Source organism: Cebus imitator, unplaced genomic scaffold, assembly GCF_001604975.1.
Source record: "Cebus imitator isolate Cc_AM_T3 unplaced genomic scaffold, Cebus_imitator-1.0 Scaffold122, whole genome shotgun sequence".
In the NCBI taxonomy this organism is placed as follows: Eukaryota; Metazoa; Chordata; class Mammalia; order Primates; family Cebidae; genus Cebus; species Cebus imitator.
Window position 1 is genome coordinate 4,291,255 of NW_016107437.1, and position 27,459 is coordinate 4,318,713.

Consider the following 27,459-nt stretch of genomic DNA (forward strand, 5'->3'; position numbering starts at 1 on the left):
AGTGGTCCCATAAGATTATCATACTATATTTTCCCACACCTTTTCTATGTGTGACATGTCTAGATACACAAATATTTACTTATCATTGTTACAATTGCCTACAGTATTTCATACAGTAACATGCTGTACAGATTTCTAGCCTAGGAGCAACAGGCTGTACCAGATAGCCTGAGTATGTAGTAGGCTATATCATCTTAGTTTGTGTAGGTAAAAGTTACAATGTTTGCAGAATGATCGAAACATCTAACAGCACATTCTTTTTGTTTTTTTTGTTGTTTTGTTTTTGAGGCAGAGTTTCGCTCTTGTCACCCAGGCTGGAGTGCAATGGCATGATCTCAGCTCACCGCAACCTCTACCTCCCGGGTTCAAGTGATTATCCTGCCTCAGCGTCCTGAATTAGCTGAGATTACAGGTGCACGCCACCATACCCGGCTAATATTTTTGTATTTTTAGTAGCGATAGGATTTCACCATGTTGGCCAGGCTGGTCTTAAACTCCTGACCTCAGGTGAGCCACTCGCCTTGCCCTCCCAAAGTTCTGGGATTACAGGCCTGAGCCACAGTGCCCAGCCTAACTATGCATTCTTTGGAATGTATCTCTGTTGTTAAGTGACGTATGACTATATGTTTATGTGTGTTTTTCTCATTTGATCCCTGATATGGTTTGGCTGTGTCCCCACCCAAATCTCATCTTGAATTGTAGCTCCCATAATTCCCACATGTTGTGGGAGGGACCCGGTGGGAGACAATTGAATCATGGATGTGGTTTCCCCCATACTGTTCTCATGGTAGTCAGTAAGTCTCATGAGATCTGATGATTTTATAAGTGGTTTCCCCTTCTGCTTGGCTCTCATTCATTCTTTGCCTTCCACATGATGGTGAGGCCTCCCCAGCCATGTGGAACTGTGAGTCAATTAAACCTCTTTTTTAAATAAATTACCCAGTCTCAGGTATGTCTTTATTAGTAGAGTGGGAACAAACTAATGTAACCCCCCATGAATATTATGAGATAGATTATATTGTCTTCATTATATAAACAAGGAAACTGAGGCATGGATTGGTTAAGTAACGTTCCCAAGGTCACACTGCAGGTAAACGGCAGACCTGGGACTGGACAAAGGAAGTCAGACTCTGGAGCCCACATGTGTGTGGCATTGCCTGTGTTGCCCCTGCAGTGCACCGTGTAAAAGAGGCATGCATGGGGTACTAGGGGTCTGGTGAAATCAAATTACATTGGCAATATTCAACCACTTTAACGTAAAAGATGTCAATTTCATATGGCAGGAATATAGTAGACACACAAGATGTAAGTGAAAAAGGGTATCCCTGGAAGATGCGGGGCTGCAGCTGAGCTTGTGACGACAAAGAGACAAAGAAAGTTTAGGAACAGATGGTGTTGGCAGAAACCATAGCAGGAGCACAGTTACTGGGGCATGGAAGAGCACAGCGCAGTGTGCTGGCTGGGACGTTGGGTGCTGGCTGAACAATGGTGGGAAATGAGGGCTGGGCACAGTGGCGCTGCACACCTGTAATCCCAGCACTTTGGGAGGCTGAGGTGGGTGTATTGCCTGAGACCAGCTTGGGCAACATGGAGAGACCCTAACTATACAAAAAAAAAAAAAAAAAAAACAACAAAAAAAAACAAAAAAAAAAAAACAGAAAAACTAGTGTGGTGGTATGCATCTGTAGTCTCAGCTCCTTGGTAGGCTGACATGGAAGGATCACTTGAGTCCACGAGGTCAGGGCTGCAGTGAGCCATGATTGTGCCACTGCACTCCAGCCTGGACAACACAGCAAGAGCATGTCTCAAAAAATAATAAATAAATAAATACATAAATAAAATAAAATGAGGACAGAACTTGAAGCCCTTTGAGTAAATTGAGTCTGAGTCTTTCATCTGGAAACTACAGGCTCTCTCATTCTCTGCCCAATTTTCTTCCTGGTGCAATGTATGTATTGATCCACTCAAGCTCTTCGGGACCTTCTGTGTCTTCCTCCCTTCTGTAGTGTACCAGGCAAAGCACTTAGCACTTAGAAGGTGCTTAACAAATGTCTGCTGATTGGCCAGCTGACTGCTCAACACTACATTGTGGTGATGACAGTATTACATGTCAGAGAAGCCAACAGAAGGTTAACTTTATTTCAAGCATGTTGTAATATATTCTCTGCTTTTCACTATTTGGGAGAGGATAATGTTCTTATTTTTTTCTTTAATTAGGAAGGTCCTTTCAAGTTTTAGCAGTGGAAGCAGTCCTAAAATCAAAGGCTATATTACTGCAAGATATATATTGAAGTTCAGGTTCAACTAATTTGTCTTAAGCACTTATAATATGTATAATACTTTCATTTAACTATGTTCACTGAATCTTAAAAACCCTGAAAAATAGACTCTATTGTCTCCATTCTTTACATAAAGAAACTGAGAAGGATGCATTAGGCTTGCTCACAAATGGTAAAGTCAGAATTTGAACTTTATTCTCTTTGTTCTTTGTCATGGTTTTTCCATTTACAAAGATGCTACTGGGAATCTATTGGTGGTAATGATGCCGATGACGATCATGATGGTAATGAGGATAATGGTAGCAGTAGCCATAATACTAGAAAACACTGATTACCCTGTTGTGTAGCAGATAGTGTCCTTAGCACTTAAAAGAATAACTTTATTTCCTTTTTAGCACCTTTTTTTTTTTAACCTTTCAGAGACTTCCCTGATGGGGAAACTGAGGCTAACAAGTATTAAGTAACCTGGTAGGATTACATAGCTTACTCATAACAGGGCTGGTTTTTTGTTTTTTTTTTTTTTTTTTTTGAGACCGAGTCTCACTCTGTCCCTCAGACTGGAGTGAAGTGGCACCATCTCAGCTCCTGCAACCTCCGCCTCCTGGGTTCAAGCAATTCTCCTGCCTCAGCCTCCCGAGTAGCTGGGATTACAGGTGTGTGCCACCAGGCCTGGCTCATTTTTTTATATTTTTAGTAGAGATGGGGTTTCATCATGTTGGTCAGGCTGGTCTCAAACTCGTGACCTCAAATGATCTGCCCGCCTCAGCCTCCCAAAGTGCTGGGATTATAACATGAGCTGCTGCACCTGGGCTGGGATTTAAAAACAGTTTTGTTTTTTTTACTTTTTTTTTTTTTTTTTTTTGAGTTTTGCTCTTGTTACCCAGTTTTTTTTTTTTTGGCAAAAGAACGGCCAATCTGTCAGTCAGGCCGGAGTGCAATGGCGTGGGCTCAGGCAATCCTCCTGCCTCAGCCTCCCAACCAGCTGAGACTACAGGTGCACACCACCCACACTCAGCTAATTTTTAAATTTAATTTTTTTTTTTTTTTTTGTAGAGACAGGGGCCTCTCTGTGTTGCCCAGACTGGTCTTGAACTGCTGGGCTCAAGGCATCCTCCTGCCTCAGCCTCCCAAGGTGTGAGCCACCATGCCCAGCTAAGGACTGGGATTTTAAACCAGAGCTAGTGGCCTTTCAAATAGAGGTATCTGCCTGTTTTAGATTCTGGACCCCCACCCTTGTCCCTACCCACGTCACTCGTCCTTCATCAAGAAGGAAGAACAAAGAAAACCTTCCCCTGGAACATCAGGCAAGGCTCTCTGCTTCCGGTGTCACCGTGATAACCAGCCCTAGTCAATTTCCTCACAAGGAAGGGAAAAGCAAACATCAAACAGAGCTTCCCTGGCAACATTCTGTGGGCAAACACAGGGCCAATGTGCTCGAGCCTTTGTGTTATCACTTAAATGAGGTGAATCACTCCTGGAATTGGAGCTGGGAAGCGGGCCATGTTCCTAAGTAGGTAAGGTTAATGGTGTTCTTGGAGAGCCTCTGGGTCACTTTGAAAATTAATCCTTTTTACTTGAGAATCTGAGCTCATAATGAGCATATTAGAAATCAAAGGGGGGAAACAAATGGGAGTTCTTGGAGAGGGATTTTTAGAGCATTAGAGCCTCCTTTTCAGGCTGACATCATCTTATCTCACCTCTCCTGCCCATCTTCTGTTGAGGTCTTGTCTGTTAGAAGACTGTTGGCTGCCAAAATAATGTAGACTCCAGGAAGCTGGGGCCATGTAAGCCATTCACCACTGTTTACACAGTATCTAATATGGTCCCTGACTTAGAGTGGGAAACTTACTAGTTATTGATCAACTGATTGACTGATCACAAACAATGCTTTGGTTGGGACAGAATGCTTTGTTTCCAATATTTGATCATTTAAAGCAGAATGTTTTGACCTTTCTGGCAGGTAACTTTTAAGCTGAGATTGGAAAGGCAAGAAACAGCAAGTTATATGAATATGGAAAAAGAGCATTGTAGGGTAAAGGAATAGCAGGCTCTGGGATCGGAAGGAGCTCAGTATGTTTGAGAAGCAGCCAGAGACCTCTGAGACTAGAGAGAAGTGGAGAATGAACAGAATGTGCAGAGATGAGATTGGAGAGATAGGAAGGACTAGCTCCTGCTGCAAGGGGGTGGATCTGAATTATTATTCTAAGTGTTATGTGAAGTTATTGGAGAGTTTTAAGGGGGAAAAGAGGGGAAGAGGGGAATGTGTCATTCACTCTGTCCCTATTCCTTGGCACATAACGGGTGCTCAGAAACTGGATGAATGAACTGAGATAATGCATATAAAGTGCTTTTTAAACAATGAAGTGCTTCAGGAATGACACTCATCATCAGTTGGAGGAGAATAAGACACTGCCCCCAATCCCATTCTTTTAGATCACAAAGCTATTACAGATTCCTGGGTAATGAGGGTGGCAATCTAGAGGCACCTGATTTTTTACAGTGCCTTATTTCTGTTAAAATAATTTCAAACCACACCAACATGCATGATTGCAATAGCACTAGCCAGATTCCAGACAAAATTCCCATGAAGAATTCACTCTTGGCCACCTGAAGCAGAACAGCAAGATCAGAAAGGAAAAAAGTAATAGATTTTTCATGACCCCTGATATCTGAGACACATAGAGCTCTGATCGGTAGGAGATATATTCTAATGAGATCATGGCTTTTATTGACCTAATGCCCCCAGTACTGTCATTCTTACTACTTTTCACTTGGAGACTGTGATGGCTGCAGTGGTGACATGGTGAAGGATGCAACAGAAAGAGTAAACAGTGGATGATTATTGCAACCTGAGATGCAAGACATGCGAACTAAGTGGGAGGAATGAAGAAGAGAGAAGGAGGAGTGGTAGAAACAGTGTTCCCGGGATAAGATTTAAGGCACCTGTATGTGTTAAGTGCTTTGCCTCGCACATTATAGAAATGAAGAAGACACAGAAGGTCTCAGAGAGCTTCAGTGGATCAATGCATATATTGCACCAGGGATGTAATTGGGCAGAGAATCAGAAGAGCCCATAGTTTGCAGATGAAAGATTCAGACTCAGTTTACTGCAAGGGCCTTCAGGTTCTCGTCTCTGGTCTGGAGACTGTGATGGCTGCCATTGTGACACGGTGGAGGATGCAACAGAAAGAGTGAACAGTGAATGCTTATCGCAACCTGAGATGCAAGATGTGAGAACTGAAGTGGGAGGAACGAGGGAAGAGAGAAAGGGTGGTAGGAACAGTGTACGCCAGGTAAGATTTAGTGCGCTGGTGCTGATGAGACGAGAGCTAGACACCATGTTAAATAATCCATGAATAATTTCCCACTGTATCATCAGTGGGGCAAGTATTTCTCCTCTGCCCACACTTAATATAGAGCCACCAGGCTTCGGAAGTCTGGCCAACAGCAGAATGGATTCATCAGCCATTCACCAAAGGTCTGAGGGATGAGGATGAAACAGGATACAGGTGAACAATTATGGACACTAAAAACCCAGAAACCCAAAACTCCACTCCATGTGTTGATAGACAGACACCAAGACTGCCTAAATGTTTTCTTATCTTTAAAAAGAAGGAAATAAAAAATAAAAAACCAACAACCTGGAGTCTGAGAAACAACTTCCAAATTTAAATGAAAAGGAGCATTGCACTCAAAATACAGAGAAAGTACACACATTTTAAAGAATTTGTTATAAAAAAGAGAAGAACATTCTACAAAGCATCTGGTACACTGCCAATAAAATTGAAGGAAACATGAACTTAGAGGAGAATGGTTAAATAAATTGAGATACATGCATATGGCAGAATATTTTACAGCCATTATAAACCATGTTTTCAAAAACTAATGACATAGAAACATGCTTACAAAAGAATACTATATTTTAAAAGGGGGATTTAAAACCAGTGAATACCAGAAAATCCCTGTCTATGCATGAATGTTCATAGTAGCTTTGTTCACAATAGCAAAAAAACTGAAAACAACCCAAATGTCCTTTAATATCTCAATAATAATATAAGCCCTTCTATCTATACATTGATAAATGCGACATCCGGCGGGAATCTCCAGGACATTGTGCCTTGCAAAATAAGTCTATCTGATAAGATTACATACTCCATGATTCCATTTATGTAACATTCTTGAAACGACAAAGCTATAAAGAGGAGGCATATTAGTGTTTGCCAAGGTATAAAGACAGGTTGGAAATATAAAGGGGTAACATGGGGCACCTTTATGATGATGAAACAGCTCTGTATTTTGAGTGTAGTCGTGATTCCATGAATCTACATATGGGCTAAAATTGCACTGCATGATACACCTACATACACATGCAGTAACACATGCATGTAAAATAATTGGTGAAAACTGAATAAGATCTGTAGTATAGAAAACAGTATTTTACCACTGGTCAATTTCCTGGTTTTGATATTCTGCTAAAGTTATACAAGATGGCACCTAAGAAGCTGGGTGAAATGTACATGGAACTCTATGTCATATTTTTGCAACATCCTTTAATTATTTCAAAATAAAAATTAAGAAAGACAATATATACCAAAGAATCCCAATTTTGTTTAAGAAATATAAAGAAAGAAATCCAAATTTTGACTAGAAGAAAATACTCCATTATATTAACAGTGACTTCTTTTTTTCTGGTTAGCGGGATAATGGTCATTTTTATTTTCTTCTATGTATTTTTCTGTACTTCCAAAACTTTCTGCAGTAATATATGTTACTTTTGTAATCTGAAAAGAACTTATGAGTTGTTATTTTAAATATTTGGTGAATGAAAAAATAAACATTTAAAGGAAAAAGTATATGATAATGTTATAAACGGGAATTGAGAGAAAAGGGACAGACAAGAAAATGACTTGCTGAGATATGAAAACACGGCAAGGAAACACAAAATGTAATAGAGAAACTAAATCATATATTGAAATGGTACAAAACACTTTAGAAACTAAACCAATGGTATGTAGGACAAACACAGAAATCCTGCCCTGAATTCAGAGTCAAAGATCAAAGACATGAAATAGAGCCAAAATAAAAGATGTGAGGAACCAAACATAGAGATTCAGCATACCACTAGCTGGTATTTCTAAAAAAGTTATCCTAAAAAATAGGACAAAAGCAATAATCACAGAGACAAAATAGCAAACACTGTCCAGATATATGGATGACCTGAATCTGTAATTCAAATAGATACACTAAATGCCACTGTCTGAAAATATACATGATAAGATTTCAGTATTTCAAAGATCAACTTTTTATATTCTAGATGTAGCCAGGCAGAAAACAAAACAACTCAAAAAATGGTTTACCTAGAAAGACGAAAACATCCAATTGGTCTTAGTTTTTTCCTCCATAACATCAAGCTTTGAGAAGGAAAGATGATGACCCAAGCATCTCCACCAAATTTCCAAGTTGTTACAATAATAATAATAAAGTAATGAGGTAACCATAAGTAACGATAAGTCACTTGATAACTCATCAGTCATTACTAATTAAAACTCAGTATAACTAATATAAGACGAAAGTACCTCAATATAATTATTTAACCATCTTAAGTCAATGGTCAACATCATATAAGGAGTTTCATTTATTAATAAGGAAACCACTATTACTGTTATGAATTTTCTAGTACAATAGATCATGAGAAAAAAAAATAAGGAAGTTCATTACTACTTCCAAAAGGTATGATTGCTTACTCAGAAACAAAATGAGCTGGAAAAAAAAATGGAAATAGTAAGTATATTCTGGAAGTGATGAGTTACAAAATCAATATGTCTACATTTTTCCTCTGTAGTATTTGACGTAAAGCAGTTAGAAAGTCCAAAACAAATCCATTCACAGTAGAAATAATAAAAATAAAAACAAAACATCCAGAACTAAAGCACAAAACACACACACGATCTTGGCCACTGGATGAAGATATATCAATATCTATCTATACATAAAGATTTGAAGAGCTCAATATGCCATTTTTCTAAATAGGAAAATTTAGTAGTATTAAAATGACTTCTTCCAAAGTTAATTAATGCATTTAATTCAATGATAATCAGAATTCTAAATTGTTTTAAAACTTAATACAATTATTCTGAAGTTTATTTGAAAATATAAGTAGATGAGACTGATCAAGAGACGTGAGGAAAAACAGGATAGGTAAAAGGAACATCTTGTCCCTGCCAGATATTACAAGTTTTGTTGTTATTCATCTTTTTTTCAATTTTAGTTTTAATTGACAAATAATAATTGTATGTATTTATAGGGTACAGTGTGATACTTTGATACATGTTTACAATGTGGAATGATTAAATATGGCTAACAAATATGGAAGCAACTCAGGTGTTCATCATTATATAAATACATAAAGAAAAGGCAAAATTAAAATTTTAATAAGATACTATATAAAATATCCTAGCAGACAAGTTGACAGACAGATACAAGATATATAAAAGATGCATCAGTTACCAGTGAAAGAAAAGATAAATGGTGGTGGGAGAATTATCTATTTGTTATAGGGGATAACAAGCTTTAATCTTATGACAAACATCAAAATAAATTCCAATCAGATTAACATAAGAGTAAATACCTGAATAAAATCATAAAACATTAGATAAAGATTTTGCATCTGAAGACGAAGAAATTTGTAAGCAATAGAAATCACAAAGCAAACACTCAACAAATTTGACAATATAGAATCTATTTAAATTACAAAGAAAATAAAACAACAAATTTTAAAATTTCAGATAAAAGTTTAATGTATTTAGTATATGATATATGGGAAAATATTAAAATTCAGCAGAAAAATAAATGGACAATGGATGTGAACAGGTGATGGACAGCAAAAGGACCCTAAATGACAAATTGATAACAAAAAAACTCAGTTCTGTAATTATTCAGATAAACAAAAATGAAAAAAAAAAGCTGCATTTAAAAATCAAACAAAGAGAAGAAACGCTTGAAAGTGATACCCCTCAATGCTGGTGTAGAGACAGTGAAATGGTTAACTGCATACATCGCAATTGAAGTTAACCTTGTAGTAAACAAGTTGGAAGAAAGTTTCAAAAGTCTTAAAAATATTCAATTTCCTTTACACAGTAATTCTTCCAGAAATTTACCTTAAGAATGTAGTTAAGTTCGGGCGTTGTGGCTCACGCCTGTAATCCTAGCACTTTGGGAGGCCGAGGTGGGTGGCTGAGGTCAGGAGTTCAAGACCAACCTGACTGATATGGCGAAATTCTGTCACTACTAAAAATACAAAAATTAGCTGGGCATAGTGGTGGGTATCTGTAATGCCACCTACTCGGGAGGCTGAGGCAGGAGAATCGCTTGAACCCAGGAGGCGGAGGTTGTAGTGAACCAAAAATCACGCCACTGCACTCCAGCCTGTGCAACAGAGCAAGACTCCATCTCAAAAAAAAAGAGAAAAAAAAGAAAAAGAAAAGAAAGCAGTTATAGATTTGTGTTCAAGGATATTCAACATAGTAAGATGGAAGACATCCACTACAATATTACTCTTTGGTTGCGCCAAGGAAAGGGGAGAGGTCAGTCTGGTTTGTGGATTTAGAAGACACTCATCTGGCCAGTCCTGCCTTCCCTTTCCTCCTCCTTTTGGAAAGTATCTGCCTTCTTGCTGAGAGGGTACCTTCTGGTCTGTTCTGCAGACATAAAGTGAAAAGTCTGCCCCTGAGCAGGAGGCCTGAGGTTTGCCAGCAGTGCTCATGCGTTCCTTGGGTAAGCCTGTCCACTTCCAGGGTACGGTATCCAAGAACTCCTTCTCCCCACCTATGCAGCATCCTCTAAACTAGAAACCAATCAGTAACCAAGTTGACAGTTTGATTCCCACCTGTCTGAATTTCCTGTGTGTGTCTAAACCTCATTGTGCTCTGAAGTTGGGCAGGAACAAGAAAAGTGTTATTTTATCACCACCCACCAAAAATAGGAAAATGACATAGTTACAGCAAAAAAAGAGATTGATTAAATCAACATTAGCTTACCTATAGGATGGAATAGTGTGCAGATTCTAAAAGTGGTGCTCTATAAGAATACATAAAGAAAATGAGTGTTATTTAAGATCAAATGAGAGAAAGCCTGTAACAAAAATAGTATGTAAATAAATACCTCTATAAATTGTGAGTACAGAGGGAGAAAAAGATCAGAAGAAAGTAACTCAAAATGCCAGCATTTGTCTCTGGGTTCTGGGGTTCTGGGTGATTTTTATTTTCTTCTTTACACCTTTTTGTGTTATATAAATTCTCTATAATATATTTGTACTGTTTTATAATAAAAAAAAAAACACCCATGTTATTTTTGAAGAAAGCAGAATCTCAAAGGTCACAGTGACTTTGTATCATTTGTCCTCTGCACATCAGGAAGAATAAACTCTTTGATTTTGGCCCAGGGCACTTGGAACATATGAGTGCAAACCCACTAAAGGTTTATTCTGAGACAATTCAGCACAATTGCTCTCAGTCACGGAGGAGAGGGATTCTCAGACTTTTGTTTCTTGCACAGGGGCAGTGCATCTATCCGTCTACTTACTCAAACAAAGAACAATGGCTGAGCAGGAACTGTGTGCCTGGTACTGTGCTCAGTGTCACATATGCAGCTCTCAGAGGCTTGATGCTCACCCCAAAGGGGTGCTGCATGGCAGGGACACAGATGAGCAAGCAAATGTATAGCAGTGTGGTGTGACAGATGCTTGATATGGCTTGCCTGTGTCCACACCCAAATCTCATCTTGAATTGTAATCCTCAGGTGGTAAGGGAATGACCTGGTAAGAGGTGACAGGATTGTGGGGGGCAGCAGTCTCCCCACGCTGTTCTTGTGATAGTGAGTTCTAACAAGAGCTGAGCTGATGGTTCTTTTTTGTTGTGTTTTGTTTTGTTTTTGATGGAGTCTTGCTCTGTCATCAGACCAGAGTGCAGTGGCACGATCTCAGCTCACTGCAACCTCTGCTTCCCAGGTTCAAGTGAGTCTCCTGCCTCAGCCTCCCAAGTAGCCAGGACTACAGGGGTGTGCCACCACGCCCAGCTAATTTTTGTATTTTTAGTACAGATGGGGTTTTACCTTGCTGGCCAGGATGATCTTGATCTCTTGACCTCGTAATCCACCTGCCTCAGCCTCCCAAAGTGCTGGGATTACAGGCATGAGCCACCACGCCCAGCTAGAGCTGATGTTTTATAAGGGGCTCTTTCCCCATTGCTCCTCACTTTCCTCTCTCTTGCCACCATGTGAGAAGGTCCAAGCTTGCTTTCCCTTCATTTTCCACCATGATTGTAAGTTTCCTGAGGCCTCCACAGGCATGCAGAACTGGAAGTCAATTTAACCTCTTTCCTTTACAAGTCACCTAGTCTTGGGTATGTCTTTGTAGCAGTGTAAGAATGGACTAACACAATGCTGCTCTCAAGGAATGTACACAGCCCCATAGGGGAAACAGAAGAACCAGTGTAAAGTCTGTGGAATATTCTTGGAAGGAAATAGCAATTGATCTGGGTCTTGAAGGATGACGGGCCAGGTAAATGGTAGGATTTTCCAGGTACAGCAATGGAAGTAAGAGAAAGAGCAATAAAGAGAAGGAAAAAGACACAGAGATGGTGGGGGGAGAGAGAGGCAGCCAGAGAGGAAGAGAGAGAGGGATAGAGAGAGACAAAAAAGAGAGGGAATATGTAACTACTGGTATACTAAAAAACTGTAAAGTATGTAGGAGGATGTACCAGTTAGTTATTCTTTGGTCATAAATCTAAAACACTGACTCTAACTACCTAAGGGAGAAAGGAAGCTTACTGGATTAATATAGGGCAGCTCTAAGAAGCACGAAGACAGGTGAACTAGAACTCAAAACATGCAGTTTCAGAAAGCTTTAGACAGCTGGATTCCCCTGGAAGCTGCAACAGGATAGATCACCCATATTCAATCCAATGTTCTACCCAAGAATAAAGTCCAGAGAGGGAGCACTTTAGGAGCCTAGTGTCCCAGTGCCAAACCCCATACTCTTTTTTCTTTTCTTTTCTTTTCTTTCTTTTTTTTTTTTTGAGACAGAGTCTCACTCTGCTGCTGAGGCTGGGGTGCAGTGGCGCAATCTTGGCTCACTGCAACCTCCGCCTCCCAGGTTCTAGCAATTCTCCAGCCTCAGCATCCTGATTAGCTGGGACTACATGCCGCCACACCCTGCTAATATTTTGTATTTTAGTAGAGACAGAGTTTCACTGTGTTGCCCAGCCTGGTCTCAAATTCCTGAGCTCAGGCAATCCACCTGCCTTGGCCTCCCAAAGTACTGGGATTATAGGCATGGGCCACTGTGCCTGGCCCAAACCCCATATTATTAACCTAGAACTGTAGTTTTCAACCAGGGGTGCATTTGCCTCCCAGGAAACATTTGGGAATTTCTGCAGATATTTTTGCTTGTCACAATTTGGGGGTAGGGGCAGTGCAACTTGCATCTAGTGGGTAGAGGCAAGGAGATTGCAAACATTCTACAATGCTCAGCACACCCCCTATGGCAAAGAATTATTTAGCCCTGGGGTTGAAAAACCCTGATCTAGAGGTGAAAATGTATGTGAAAACAGAAACAACAGAAGTCATTTAGGAAAGAGGGAAAAGGGGAGGATGGAGCCATGAAAGGACGATAAGAAAGATGGATTTTATGTCAAGGGTGATGGGAAGATCTTTGAAAGGTGTTTAAGCCAGAAAGAGAAGTGATATATTCATGGAAAGCATAAGCATGTTAGTACATATGACAACACCCTCTTCACCAATTTTACAGCAATGTTCTTCATTTGTAATTACACACTTTGAACACTTTTGTTGTCTTTTTATGGCCAGCCACTCATCAGTAATCTTTATTAGAGACAAGACCACAGCTGCTTTATTTACTGTTATATGCTTGTAACTAGAATGGTGCCTGATACATAAAAGAGGCTCAATAAATATTTGCTGAAAGAGGCCGGGTGCCGTGGCTCACACCTGTAATCTCAGCACTTTGGGAGGCGGAGGGGGGTGGATCACCTGAGGTGAAGAGTTCGAGCCAGCCTGGCCAATGTGGTGAAACACCATCTCTACTAAAAACACAAAAATTAGCCAGACTCTGTGGCACACTTCTGTAATCCCAGCTACTCAGGACGCTGAGTCATCTATCCATTCATCCTTCTATTCATTTATTAAAGAATGAACAAATAAATGAATAGATGGATGAATGGATGGATGGAAGAATGGATATATATATTAATAAATGTATGGATGACATAAAGGAATATATTTTTAAACACTTTGTATAGCAGCGAGTATAATATTTTTAGGTTATATTTGTAAAGATTGCCTATGTAGCTGTCAGATTCTCACCTGCAAAATAAACCAAAGCAAGTATTTGGACAAAAAAGAAAGGAGTCCAAATGATTCACACCCATGATGTCTACATTTTACAGGCTCTGGCTGAGTACATATCCTGCACGATCCCACACTAATATCTGCCCAATGTGCAAAGGGAGAAAAATGTCCATGTGCCAGATGTAGCGTTTGCCTAGGAAGGCAGAGATACAGCAGTAGGATAACTTGAAGGCAAACAATTAACAGGAACTGGAATGCATGGCATACCATTTATTTATTCAACAAATATATTTATTGTATACCTACCATGTATCTGGGCACAGTACTAGATACAGAGTAACCATTTGTTAAAAAGGCAGACCTGGTCTTTGCCAATGTGATATTTAAAATCTTTTGGGAAAGACAGGCCAGGCGCGGTGGCTCATGCCTGTAATCCCAGCAGTTTGGGAGGCCAAGGCAGGTGGATCATTTGAAGTCAAGAGTTCGAGACCTGCCTGGCCAACATGGTGAAACCCCATCTCTACTAAAACTAAAAAAATAAAAATGAGACAGACATGGTGGCACGCAACTGTAATCCCAGTGACTCGGGAGGCTAAGGCATGAGACTCGCTTGAATCCAGGAGGGAGAGGTTGTGGTGATCGCACCACCGCACTCCAGCCTGGGTGACAGAGTGAAATCCTGTCTCAAAAAAATAAGTAACTAAAAAATAAAATCTATTGGGAAAGACAGATAAGTGAGTCTACAGAGAAATATGCAGTTGTAAATTATAACAAGTGGTAGTGATAATCAGAATATACTGATAAATTGAAAAACAGGTTGGGTGACTGACTTAATAGGGATGACACAGCAGCTCTCAAAAGGAAGGATGTTTAAGCCAGAAGGATGAATAGAAGCCTGCTATGCTAAGAAAAAGAAAATAATGTTCCAGGGAATGGGATTGATGAAGCAAAAGCTTTGAATCAAGAAACGGTTGATGTGTTTAAGAATCTCTAAGGAGGCCAGTTTGCTGGGAGCATAGTGAGTAATACGAAAAATGGCATGATACTAGCATGGCGATATAGCCAATGCTCAAATCATGCAGGGTCTTGAAGGCCATGATAAGCTTCTGGATTTTGTTTTGGTTATCTGCTGTGTAACAGATCACACCAAAACTTAAGGGCTTAAAACAATAATAATTTATTATTTTCTCATGATTCTTTGAATTGCTTAGGTGTTTTTTTTTGTTAGCATTACCTGGGCTCTGTCATGCTGATGCATTCACCTGGATATTGGCTGGAGTTGGAATGTTTAAGACATGGCTAGCGTGGGCTTCCTCACAGCATGGCAGCTGGATTCTAGGAATATTCCAAAGAGGCAAAACTGGGAGCTGCAGTTCTCTTGAGGCCCAGCTTTAGATGAGCCACTACCACTTTTTTAGTCTACATAGTACTGATCAAAGTAAGTCACAGGGCCAGCATTGTTGATGGAATGAGTGACAAAAAGAAATTGTAGCCATATTTAATCCACCACAGACTCATCCTGAATGCAACGGAAAGTCAATGAAGTATATAAGGCATGGATGTAATATAATGAGATTTACATTTTCCAGATGGTCACAGTAAAGTTGCTATGGGGAGAATGAATTGCAGACAGGCAAGAATGAAATCAGGGATGTAGCTTTACATGTTGGAAAGAGCCCGCAATAGAATAAACAGGGAAGGTAAGTTAGAATAAACCTTGAAACCCAAGCACAATATTAAATTATCAACGGAAGAAAACTTCCCCCTCTGGTGGCATATATGCCTTAATCAAATACCCTCAAAGCAGATATTAAAAATCATCAGAGCAGATTTGCAGAAGCAGCCTACCTTGTCAAAATGAGCATGGGCTTTAGAGTGTAACATACTCAGGTTTGAATCCTGGTCTTGCTACTTACTAGTTAGCTTCCTGATTTATAAAGTGGACACCTTTACCTTTAGCCCTTGGAGTTTTGATGAGGAAATGCATAATTCACATAAGGCGCTAGATTGAAATACCCAACTTGCAGTAAGATCAACACATAAGGTTTCATTGAGATATACAAGAGAGAACTTACAAGCAGAAAGCATACACCATTTACATGTAATTTAACTGAAATGACCACAACTAACTGATTCTATTTTCGGAGATTTCCAAAACCCATACGGTCCCTGTACAGAAAGTGGCCTCACATGGAAAACGCAGGCCAGCATTGCTCAGGCTCCTGGGAACACTGCTCCAAGCCAAAGCCAAAAATAATCCCATTAGTCACATTTGAAGTGCTAAGCAGAAACAAAAAGAAATCAAAATTAATTTCACTACTTACAGTGACAGCAGCAATTAAGGTGACAAGATTATGGAAATCATCACCATCACCGGAGATCTTTGCCTAAGGGAGAAAAATAACCAGTAATATAAAGAACTAAGAAACAGAGGAATTTGAATTCTGTTCACAACATATGAACCACCAGCTCTTAGGGGATTTCAAACGGGCATTTCTGCGTGCAATAATAATGTATTCTACACCCATTATTTATCAACGTCTTTAAGTAATTACCTCTAGTACTCATATCAACTCTATAAGAAGTATTATTGTTCTCTGTAATTCAAGAAACTGAGTCACAAAAAGGTTAAATGAGTTACTCAAGTTCACGTCGATGAATGGTATCAGAACCTTGATCTAAAGTCTTCCTCAGTTGGGACCCCCACTACCATCCCACTGCTCTATCTTTGTAGATAACAGCTTCAGTCCCTGAAGAAGATGTGATTCTTCCAGCTCCCTCTTATCTGCAACTACGTGCCAGGAATTAGAGAAAGGCTGTTCGGTGTGGCTTGAATACTCCATTGATCGTCCATTTTCCCCTCTTTCTGCTTTCTGGTTTGTGTCACTGCATGTGATTGCTAAATAATTCCAGTACAGTTGGAATCTGTACTGGAAAAGACCCAAGCATGAGAGTGGAGCATCCTGTTCTGAAATCTCAGAAAAGATAAATTGCACGTTGCTGTGCAGAGTGGCAAAAACAATCATTAAAGTCAAGTGGTCCTGGCATACAGAAGTCCAAGCAGTACAAAGAAGCTTTCTGTGGCTCTGCCTCTGGTCCTCTGTCCTGGGAATGCTGCCCTTCTGGGGGCTTCATATAATCTTATTGATCACCTCCACGGAGACCTGGGGTAATGGAGAAAGAAAGCTGGTCTTTTATCTGGATTAGCAAGTGGCTGATCTGGGCTAATCATATCACTCAGTCCAGTTTGGGGCAAATTGGAAGGTTTTCAGAGCAAAGAAGTAGCAACAGTTACTAAGATCTTCAAGGGTATTGACGAGGACAAATAATAACAATAGCAGTAATTAGAATGCCAACAACATCCACTGCTGAGATATGGAGTGTTTCGCAGTCTACAACACTTCCCCTTTATTCACATTTTGATTTCTGAGTCAGTAGTTCTGTTTTCTGAGGCTCTTCAGGGGGGACCTGCAAAGGGCAGAGAGCCAGAACTTGTTTTACTTACTTGGGAAATTTTATTAACCTTATGAGGTCAAGAGGCTTCTTGGGTGAGATGAACGTGATCACTAAAGCTTGTCTTAACAGAACAAATCATAGCCTCCTGGGTCTGGGTAGGTTACAGAAAGCCTTCTCCCCCGCCATGTCTTTGGGAATGGAGGTGTTGACGCATCTTTTTCAGTCATTTGATTGTTGTTGTTTTTCGTAAACAATATTCATGGCAAAATCCTTGCCCACTGACCCACTGTTGAATAGTTTAAGTCATCTGTGCCTATATCTAGGTCCCTCTCAGAGACACAAAGGCTTTTTTGGCAAGAAGGATAGGGGAGATTAATAGGGATTTCTGAAGAATTAGCTAAACCCCAGATAAAACAAGAGGCAAATAAGTAAATCCCTGAACATTAGTCATTCTGCCTTAAGTAACTATCAGTCTCTCTGGTAAATGAGGGAGTGGAGATTTGTCATGTTCTTTTTTTCATTCCTTCACCCATGCATTTATTCAACAACTATATCCTGAGTATCTGCCTTGTGCTAGACACAGTTCAAGGGGCTTGGGGACATCAGAGAACCACAACAAAAAGACAACAACTCCTGGATTCGTGTGGTTTCCATCCCAACAGAGGTGTACGGGAGGTGGGGGCAACAACAATAAGGATGACATAAAGGGAATGATATAGCCTGTTAGCAGGTGACAGTGCAATCGAAAATTAAGAAAAGCAGGGGAGGAGAGACAAGGAGTGTGATGAGGAGGAAGGGGTTGAGGGGATGGTTGCATGGAGAAGGTAACGGTGAACAAAAGATGTGATGGATTAGACATGCAAATATCCAGGCAGCGGGAGCAGCCAGTTCAAGCGCGAGCGTTTAAGCAAAAACAAGGAGGATGGAGTGCCCGAGTGAAGTGAGAAAAAGAGGAGTAGACGATGCTTTCAGAGAACTTACGGGGAAAGAGAGAGTGGGTCATGGAGGATCCCTTGAAGCCAGGAGTTTGAGACCAGCCTGGGCAAAATAACGAGACCCCAACCCTATTAAGAATTTTGTTAATAAAAAATTAGCCGGGCATGGTGGTATGTGCCTGTAGTCCCAGCTGCTTGGGAGGTTGAGGCAGGAGGATCATTTGTCTGGGAGATTGAAGCTGCAAGAGCTATGATTGCACCACTGCACTCATCGCTAGGTAAAAGAACAAGACCCTGTCTCAAAACAACAATGACGATAATTATATAACTGTATATGTATATATTATTATATAACTATATATAGTATGTATATATATTATGTACATAATATAATAATTTATATGTATATACATATATAATTATATAATATATGTATATACATTATCTGTATATAATTTATATGTATATACATATATAGTTATATAATATATGTATATACATTATCTGTATATAATTTATATATACATATATAGTTATATAATATATATGTATATACATTATATATATACACATATACACATATATGCATGTGTATATATGTGTGTATATATATGATAATATAAATATAGTTATATAACTGTGTGTGTGTGTATATACATATATATATATATGGCCATATATAGATAGATAGATAGATAGATGCATGACTTCCAAAAGAGAAATGACATCATATATATACATAAGATCTGGCTTGAGGACTCATTGATCATTGCACACTTACATTTCAGGCAAGAATTACTTTGGCTTTTCTTCTGTAGCATAGGTCCAGCCATACTAATAATATTTATTATATTACAATTATCGCTATTACTCCTATTTCAGAGGTAAGAACAATGAGACTCAGGGAGTGAAAGTAATTTACCAAAGTCAAGGTCAACCCAAATGGCAAGTAACAGAGTCAGGATTTTAGTAGAAAGTTGCTGACCTGATGTGATCAGAAGGATTTTCTGCCCCCAGGTATCTGCCCTATAGAACTTCTAACCGTGTTAAGCATTGCCTTCTTTCTTTTCTTTGTTTTAGTGGTAGAGTCCCTGGGAGCAGTGATTGTCTAACATTAGTGTAGATGAGAATCACCTGAAGCTCTTGTTCCAGATGCAGGCTTCTCAGTCTTGTCCTGGTTTGGGAGATCTGAAAGTCCCAATAATTGATATTATTAAGAAGGAACCCAGGTGACTCCGATGCTGGGGGTTCCTAGATGATGCTTTTAAGAAATGCTGCTATTAGTGCCAGAACTCTGAGTGTGGTTGAATTTACCAGATGCTTTGTTCTGCGACAGGAAATCAAACATAGCGAGAGGAGACAGCTGTGCAGAGAATGCCAGCCCTGATTCAGGTCAGCCTTATCTGTGTCTCAACTACCCCTACCCAGAGGCCAGAGCAGCCAAACAAGATTGTGCTACAGTTTGCATGTTTGAAGGCTAGAACCGGGGTAGTAAATCCTGCTTCATGTACCCAGCTCAAAAAAAGAGTTCTTTTACAAAGCTGTCTGTGCCTTAGGTGCACAGAATATTTTAAATATATTTATTCTTTTCTGATTGCAAATGTAATGCATACTTATGGTGGAAACTACTAGCATGCATAAAGAAAACACAATTGTTTCTGGTTCCCGCTTCTCCATGGTAACCAATAAATTTTGTGTCTTTCCAACTAGCATTTTTTCCTCTCTCTCTTTCTTTCGGTCTCTCTCTCTCATCTAAATTCTCTTAGCCGTTGTTTCCTTTTCTGTAATATGGGAATAAAACCACCTTCCTTTTAGAGTTACATAATGGATGCTTAATAAATTACATTACACTTATTATTCAACTATGATTGTGTTTATTTTTTCCACTTGACATTCTATAATGAACATTTCCATGTGTCATTAACTACTCTTCAAAAACATGACTTTTAATAGCTTCATAATGCACCATCATTTAATGAACCATAATTTATTTAACTATTCTCCTATTATTGAGCTTTGAAGTGTTTTCTAATATTTTGCTATTGGAAATAACACTGAGTACTTAAATCTTTTTTTTTTTCATGTCTAAATTTTTTCTTAGGGTACACTTCCAAAAGAAATGACAAATACAAAGAGTATAAACATTTTAAGGCTTTTTATGCATGTTGCTAAATTACCTTTTCAGGGTGGGGTGGGAAGTATATACTTCTAATACTATCACCAGCATTAAAAATCACATAGACTTTAACACATGTCAGAGATGTACATGTGACAGCATATAAATTAATGGGAATAGTGAAAAGATAAAATTTATTGTAGTTTTCAAAATCCATCAAGCCTTTTGGGTATATACAGTGCATTAAACTCTTTAAAGGAAGAGACTCAGAAATATGTATGCATTTTCTTTCTTTTTTTTTGTACTTTAGGTTCTGGGGTACATGTGCAGATCACGCAGGACTATTGCATAGGTACACACATGGCAATGTGGTTTGCTGCCTTCATCCCCCTGTCACCCACATCTGGCATTTCTCCCCATGTTATCCCTCCCCAACCTCCCTACCCCTCCGCTGTCCCTCCCTTGGCACCCCAACAGACCCCAGTGTGTGATGCTCCCCTGCCTGTGCCCACATGTTCTCATTGTTCAACACCCACCTATGAGTGAGAACATGCAGTGTTTGATTTTCTGTTCTTGTGTCAGTTTGCTGAGAATGATGGTTTCCAGATTTATCCATGTCCCTACAAAGGACACGAACTCGTTGTTTTTCATGGCTGCATAGTATTCCATGGTGTATGTGTGCCACATTTTCCTTGTCTGGTCTATCGTCGATGGGCATTTGGGTTGGTTTCAGGTCTTTGCTATTATACACAGGGCTGCAATGAACATACGTGTGCATGTGTCTTTATACTAGAATGATTTATAATCCTTTGGGTATCTACCCAGTAATGGGATTGCTGGGTCAAATGGACTTTCTATTTCTAGGTCCTTGAGGAAGCCCCACACTGTCTTCCACAATGGTAGAACTAATTTACACTCCCACCAACAGTATAAAGCATTCCTATTTCTCCACATCCTCTCCAGCATCTGTTGTCTCCAGATTTTTTAATGATCACCATTCTAACTGGCATGAGGTGGTATCTCAATGTGGTTTTGATTTGCATTTCTCTAATCACCAGTGATGATGAGCATTTTTTCATATGTTTGTTGGCCTCATGTATGTCTTCTTTTGAAAAATGGCTGTTCATATCCTTTGCCCACTTTTGGATGGGTTTGTTTGCTTTTTTCTTGTAAATCTGTTTTAGTTCTTTGTAGATTCTGGATATTAGCCCTTTGTCAGATGGGTAGACTGCAAAAATTTTTTCCCATTCTGTTGGTTGCCAGTTCACTCTAATGATTTTTTCTTTTGCTGTACAGAAGTTCTGGAGTTTAATTAGGTCCCATTTGTCTATTTTGGCTTTTGTTGCCAATGCTTTTGGTGTTTTAGTCATGAAGTCCTTGCCTATGCCTATGTACTGAATGGTTTTGCCTAGGTGGATGCATTTTCTAACCACTGTTGACTTGCTAAGAAACTTTCATGAGGAAAAATACCTAAGTTCTCATTGGCAGTTTTCTAGTATTACTCCATATCTTGAAAAACCTTCTACTCTTCTGGTCCCTACTGCTAAATTCCAATCATCCTGAAAGAGATTGATAATCGTGGCAACAGCACAAAATGATTGCTACCTGCGGAGGCAATCACTTCCATCTCCTGCAGAACTGATGAGCAGTTCATTATCAAGGATTTAATTGCTATAAACCTGTGAGGAAAAGGGATTTCTCATATGATTTCCAGGATTTTGTGTATTCGACCTTCCTTGGGTCCAAATTAGCTTTTGTGAATAGGAATTTGAAATCAGGCTGTGGCAGGAGGGTAATCACACAATGGAAGTGCTGTGGAAATATTTGCATAACCTGTCTTGAACTTGTGATGTTACCTATAAATAGGATGCTGCACCCATGAGTAGGGTAGAATCTTCTTGAATAATTATGACAATTCCGGCAGCAAGCCTACAGCTGGCTTCAATCAGAAATGAAAAAAAAAAAAAAAAAACCTAGGTAAAAATAAAGCATATCAAGAGCTATGATGTGGCTTAGAGGCTTAGTGGTTGGAGTCAGAACTCTGGACTCAGACTGCCTGGACTCAAAAGTGTGCCTCCATCTCCCAGCCCCTACTGGATGAACCTCAATAAGGCAGACATGTCCTGCACAATTCTCAGTAGGAATGGTGCTGGTAACAGTGCCTGCCTCACATAATTGCTGCAAAGGTTATTGTAGAGTATCCATGTAAAGCCTCAGGCATGGAGCCCACATAAAGTAACATTATTCCTAAGGTATCTTAAAAGTTTCCTTCATTTTCTGAATTTGAATTTGCCCATGGATCTCAAGTATTTTCACCACTAAAAAACTATATTTTTTAAATTACCATATCTATCTGTGTGGACTCCTTGTTTTAACAGATTGCAGTAAGAAAATGGGGAATATCACTTACTAAAGACCCAAAATGTGTCAGAAACAATACATTATGACATTTAATTTTTACCAGCTACTTTTTATAGGTGCCATTTTGTCTATTTTTACATGATATTGTTGTGAGCCAAGCTTCAAATCCTGGCTCTCCACTGATTACCCATATGATTTAGAGCAAGTGATCCCTCTGTGTCATTTTCCTCATCTGTGAAATGGGAATAATAGAAGCCCCCACCTGACCTTACAGTGGTGGCTGACACACTGTAAGTACTGAGATGATGCCAGTTATTATTATTATTTATTAGTAAAAAAAAAAAAACCTGGGACCAGGCTCAGTGGCTCACACCTGTAATCCCAGCACTTTGGGAGGCTGAGGCGGGAGATAGAGACCAGGCTGGCCAACAAGGGGAAACTCTGTCTCTACTAAAAATAAAAAAATAACTGGGCATGGTGGCAGGCACCTGTAATCCTAGCTACTCAGGAGGCTGAGGCCAGAGAATGCTTGAACCTGGGAGGTGGAGGCTGCAGTGAGCCAAGATTGCATCACTGCATGCCAGCCTGAGCGACAAGAGTGAGACCCCAGCTCAAAAAAAAAAAAAAAGGAGTGAGGCTCACTCAGATAAGTGAAGTAATACTCCCAAGATCACAAAACTAATTAGTGGCTGAGCTGAGATTTGAATCCACATCTGTCTGATCCCCAAATGATCTATTTTACTATATCACATTAACAAACTCTACTGTGGTGGAGAAACATCCATACTAAATAATTCATTCATCTTCATAACTGTAACATCAAGTAAAATTGTAACTGCGAAACATTTTCCTACTGGTTCATCATAACCAGTGTCTTCACATTGTGCTGAAAACAGTGACTCACTTTTCTCACTTGAGAAGAATAGATAATAATGCTTTGCATGCAGTTGTTTCCAGGCTTAGATGTGATTATTAAAAAATAATACTTTCTTAGTAACTAGCAGCCATTATTTTTATATTTTATAATTCTACGTCACAGAAATAATGATAAATGACACTTCAGTTATTTGGTGTAGTTTATTGTTGAGAAATATGAATTATCTGTGGGTTTTTTGTAAAATAAAAATAATAGATTAAGAGTTGTCATCTCTGCAGTCAAGGACCCTTGTCATCTAGGTCACAGATTTGCACATAATAATCAGGTTTCAAAGAAAATGCACCCCTTGTATTTCTTGAATTTGCCTGAAAATCCTCACAAATCCTTGTCCTGAGGGGTAGTGGTGAAAATTTAAATTTAGTTTAATCAAGTTAACTCAATATGATGCAATACTTTAAACCATCTGTGAAGGTAACTCTGTTTCTTTCCAGCGTTCCCAGTTTTCTCCCCCTATCCTTACACATCCTGTTCATTGATATCTGGATGGGGATCTGGAATTGAAAGTACATGGCACTATGGTGGCAGAACAGAGAGAAACCTCAGATTCTATTTTACCTCCCAATTACATGGCAGACTGCCCAAAAGCCTTTCAAAGTTCTGCATAGACACACCCTTCTGCAGGGGAGGTGTCCTGTGTAAGCTAATCCTCAATCCAGATAAACAATGGAGCAAATGGAGGGTCAGAGGGTGTGAACGGGGCTTTGGCCTCTTCCCACCATGCAAAGTGAAGAATAAATGTCCTCCATGTTTCCACCCAGGCAGGCACCATTTACAGAATCCCTGCTCTTCGTGTCTCCATGGCAATGCCCCTTATTGCTGGGTTGCTGAGCACCTGCTGGCAGTGAAGGAGGAAGCCTGTGTCTGGTGAATTGCACTCTGTGCTCTCCCAGCCCAGTCAGGACCCGTGATACCTCTCTCTCTGCTTCTCCCCAAGCTGTATATCCCTCTGAGGCCGACTACTCTCACTTAGCTCCCAGGCTAGGAGAGCCGCCCTGCAACACACTTAGATCCCTTTGCCTCTGTGCAGCAACCCCTAAGGCAAGCTCCCTAGCCATTCTCAGCTAACCTCCAAATGCTCTCAGTGGTTCAGAAAAATTCTGGCTCTTTCCATTCCCTGCAAGAGCCAAGGGAAGCTCTAGATGCTATCTCAGACCAGCTAGACTTGATCTCGCAGTGTGCCTCCAACCTGGTTCTAAGGCATTCATCCCATGTTGACTTGGGAGGCATCTTACAAATCCCTTTCCTCTCAGATAGGAAACAGGACTAGAAAAGCCTCTTTTTTTGCTATCTTGTTTTTCCTCAATCTGTCTTGCTGATTTTCCCTCCCTGTTCTTCAGCCCAGAAAGTTTGATTAAGATGCATGTGTTTTATTACCTGCTCCATTGAGCTGCTAACTTATTCCTTCCCAATCCACCTGAAACGAGAAAAATGGGACTTCAGCTGCTTCTTCCTTTCTCTCCCCAGGATGATAGACACTCTACACCCTTCTGTCTCCCAAGGTAGCATCTTTCTTCCCTCTTCCTCTATCGAGGTATTGAAATAACGTTTTCTTAGTCCAGTTTATGTTGCTGTTGTAGAAGATAACAGACTGCACAATTTATAATGAACAGAAATTTATTTCTTACAGTTCGAGACTAGGAAGTCTAAGATCAAAGGGCCAGCCTCTGGCAAGGGCCTTCTTGCTATATCATTCCACAGTGGGAGGTGGAAGGGCAAGAGAGGATAAGAGAGAGAAAAAAAGAAGCTGAACTCTCATAGGAAACCCATTTCCACAATAATCCATTCATGAGGGCAGAGCCCTCGTGGCTTAATCAGCTCTCATTAGGCCCCACCACCCAAAACTGTTGCACTAGGGATTCAGTTTCCAATATATGCTTTTGTGGAGACAAATTTACATGATAGTAATTATTATTTATCACAAAAAAGAGAAACCCCAAGTTTTTCAAAATATGCTAATTACATGAGTAAACAAAGATGCAAGGAAAACATTTAATGAGTATTAAGAATAATACTCATCAAAATAAACAGAGTGTAAATGGCAGAAAATAATCAAATATTTCTTAAAATAGTTAACATATTGAAGGCATAGTAAGCCTCAATAATTTCTTTTAATTATTATAGTTGTAGCATTCATTGTAGCATTGTTAGGGGTAATTCCACCATGAAATGTAGCAATTGATGAGATGTGAATTGATGAATGAACTTGTTCACAACTCAGCTGGTGATGGGTAGATGGCTTGACTGGTACTTCAAGAAGTATTTCCAAACACAAATGCCATTGTCAAGATGCCTGCCACATCTTCAAAATTCGCACCAAGCACCATGTCTTTATAAATTGTATTTCAGTAGGTATAGCTGTAGCTATTTTTGTTTTTATTAGTTACAACATGTGTGTTAGTCTGTTCTCTCACTGCTGGGAAGAAATATCCGAGACTGGGTAATTTATAAAGGAAAGAGGTTTAATTGACCCACAGCTCCACAGGGCTGGGGAGACTTCCAAAAACATACAATCATGGCAGAAGAGAAAGCAAACACGTCCTTCTTCAGATGGTGTCAAGAGAGAAAAGTGCCATGCAAAAGTGGGAAGAGCCGTTTATGAAACCATCAGATTTTGTGAGCACTCACTCACTATCATGAGAACAACATGAGGGTAAATGCCCCCATGATTCAATTACCTCCTACCGGGTCCCTCACCCCCACCAGGACACTTGGGGATTATAGGAACTACAATTTGAGATGATATTTGGGTGGGGACACAGTCAAACCATATTAACACCCCTTCACGAAAATTTACTGCAACCTAAAAAACAGTAAGCTCTCTTTACTGTCTCAGCCAATGGCACCCAGCCAGACTAAAGAAGCCCCAGAAACTCCAGGGCTGTGAGAACCACAACAAGAGCCATATCTGCAAGAACCAGGAGTAACTGAATGCTGGGATAATGCTGGTGACAGGCATTACAACAAATGTCACCCATGTGATGTGGAAAGATTGGTCTGAGACAACCCACATCACAAGGAAATAGCTTCTGCCCTACTGCTATTCTTACAAACCTTGGTCAGTGCACAGACACATCAGTGGTACCAAAACAAAGCTAGAGCTGCCATCACTGATGGTGATTGGGCAACTAAAAAGTTCTAAGGGAGGGCAATCCCCTAAAGCAGTCCATCATCCCAAAGACAAAATTCCTCAGCAGAAGAGCTAAGGAGAAGAGTAATGGCATGTGTGTGTGGAGGGGAAGGGGTCTGTGTCCTGCGGGCGTGAAGCCACAAGAAGTCAATTAAACGATAAATACTTTGGAAAATATTACCAGTGCAAGAGATTAGTTGTTTTTCAATGCCCTGTCACATCTTGTTTTTTACTGACATATAAGAATTGCACATATTTATGGGGTACAGTGTGATGTTCTGACACATGCATACCTTGTACAATGATCAAATCATGGTAATTAGCACATTCATTACCTTAAACATTTATTGCTTTGTTGTGAGAACACTCAGAATCCTCTCCTGTTAACCTAGGAAGGGTATCTCTGTACATGTTCTTCCCTCCACCTCTCTGTTTAAATTCTCTGAGCTTCAATGGTTAGCCACTGATGTCTCATCAGTGAAGAGCGGCTTCCAGGTTAGGTGTGATCACTCTGTACAGCTGTTCCAGATCTGATCATTACTGGGTGGAAAATTTCCAGCATCTTCCTGGTCTTTCTCTAATTAGGTACAGAGCATGTGAGCTTTCTTCTCCCTTGAATCTTCTTCCCTGCTCACCATGTTGCTAAAATCCTCTATCTTCTTCAAAATTATTCTGACATCATCTCTTCCCTGAAATATTCTCTCATTTTCCCAAGGAAAATTGGTCATTCTGTTTACTCCAAAACCCCTATACCTTATACAGTACACATTACCATTTGGCACATCTAATGCCCCGTATTACAAGTATTTATTTACACAGTTGCCTCTGCTTATTTTCTTGAGGGAGTAAATTATATCCCATTCAACTCTGTCAGTTTAGGTCAG

At 39.8% G+C, this 27,459-nt stretch overlaps 1 long non-coding RNA gene across 1 annotated transcript; it reads left to right on the forward strand.

Annotated features, from left to right (window-relative positions):
* The first annotated feature begins 3,703 nt into the window (after positions 1 to 3,703).
* Positions 3,704 to 26,752, forward strand: LOC119472885. The gene is made up of 2 exons (XR_005202060.1): positions 3,704 to 3,793; positions 26,282 to 26,752. It is a non-coding gene; the product is annotated as an uncharacterized LOC119472885 (long non-coding RNA).
* Positions 26,753 to 27,459: the final 707 nt, after the last annotated feature.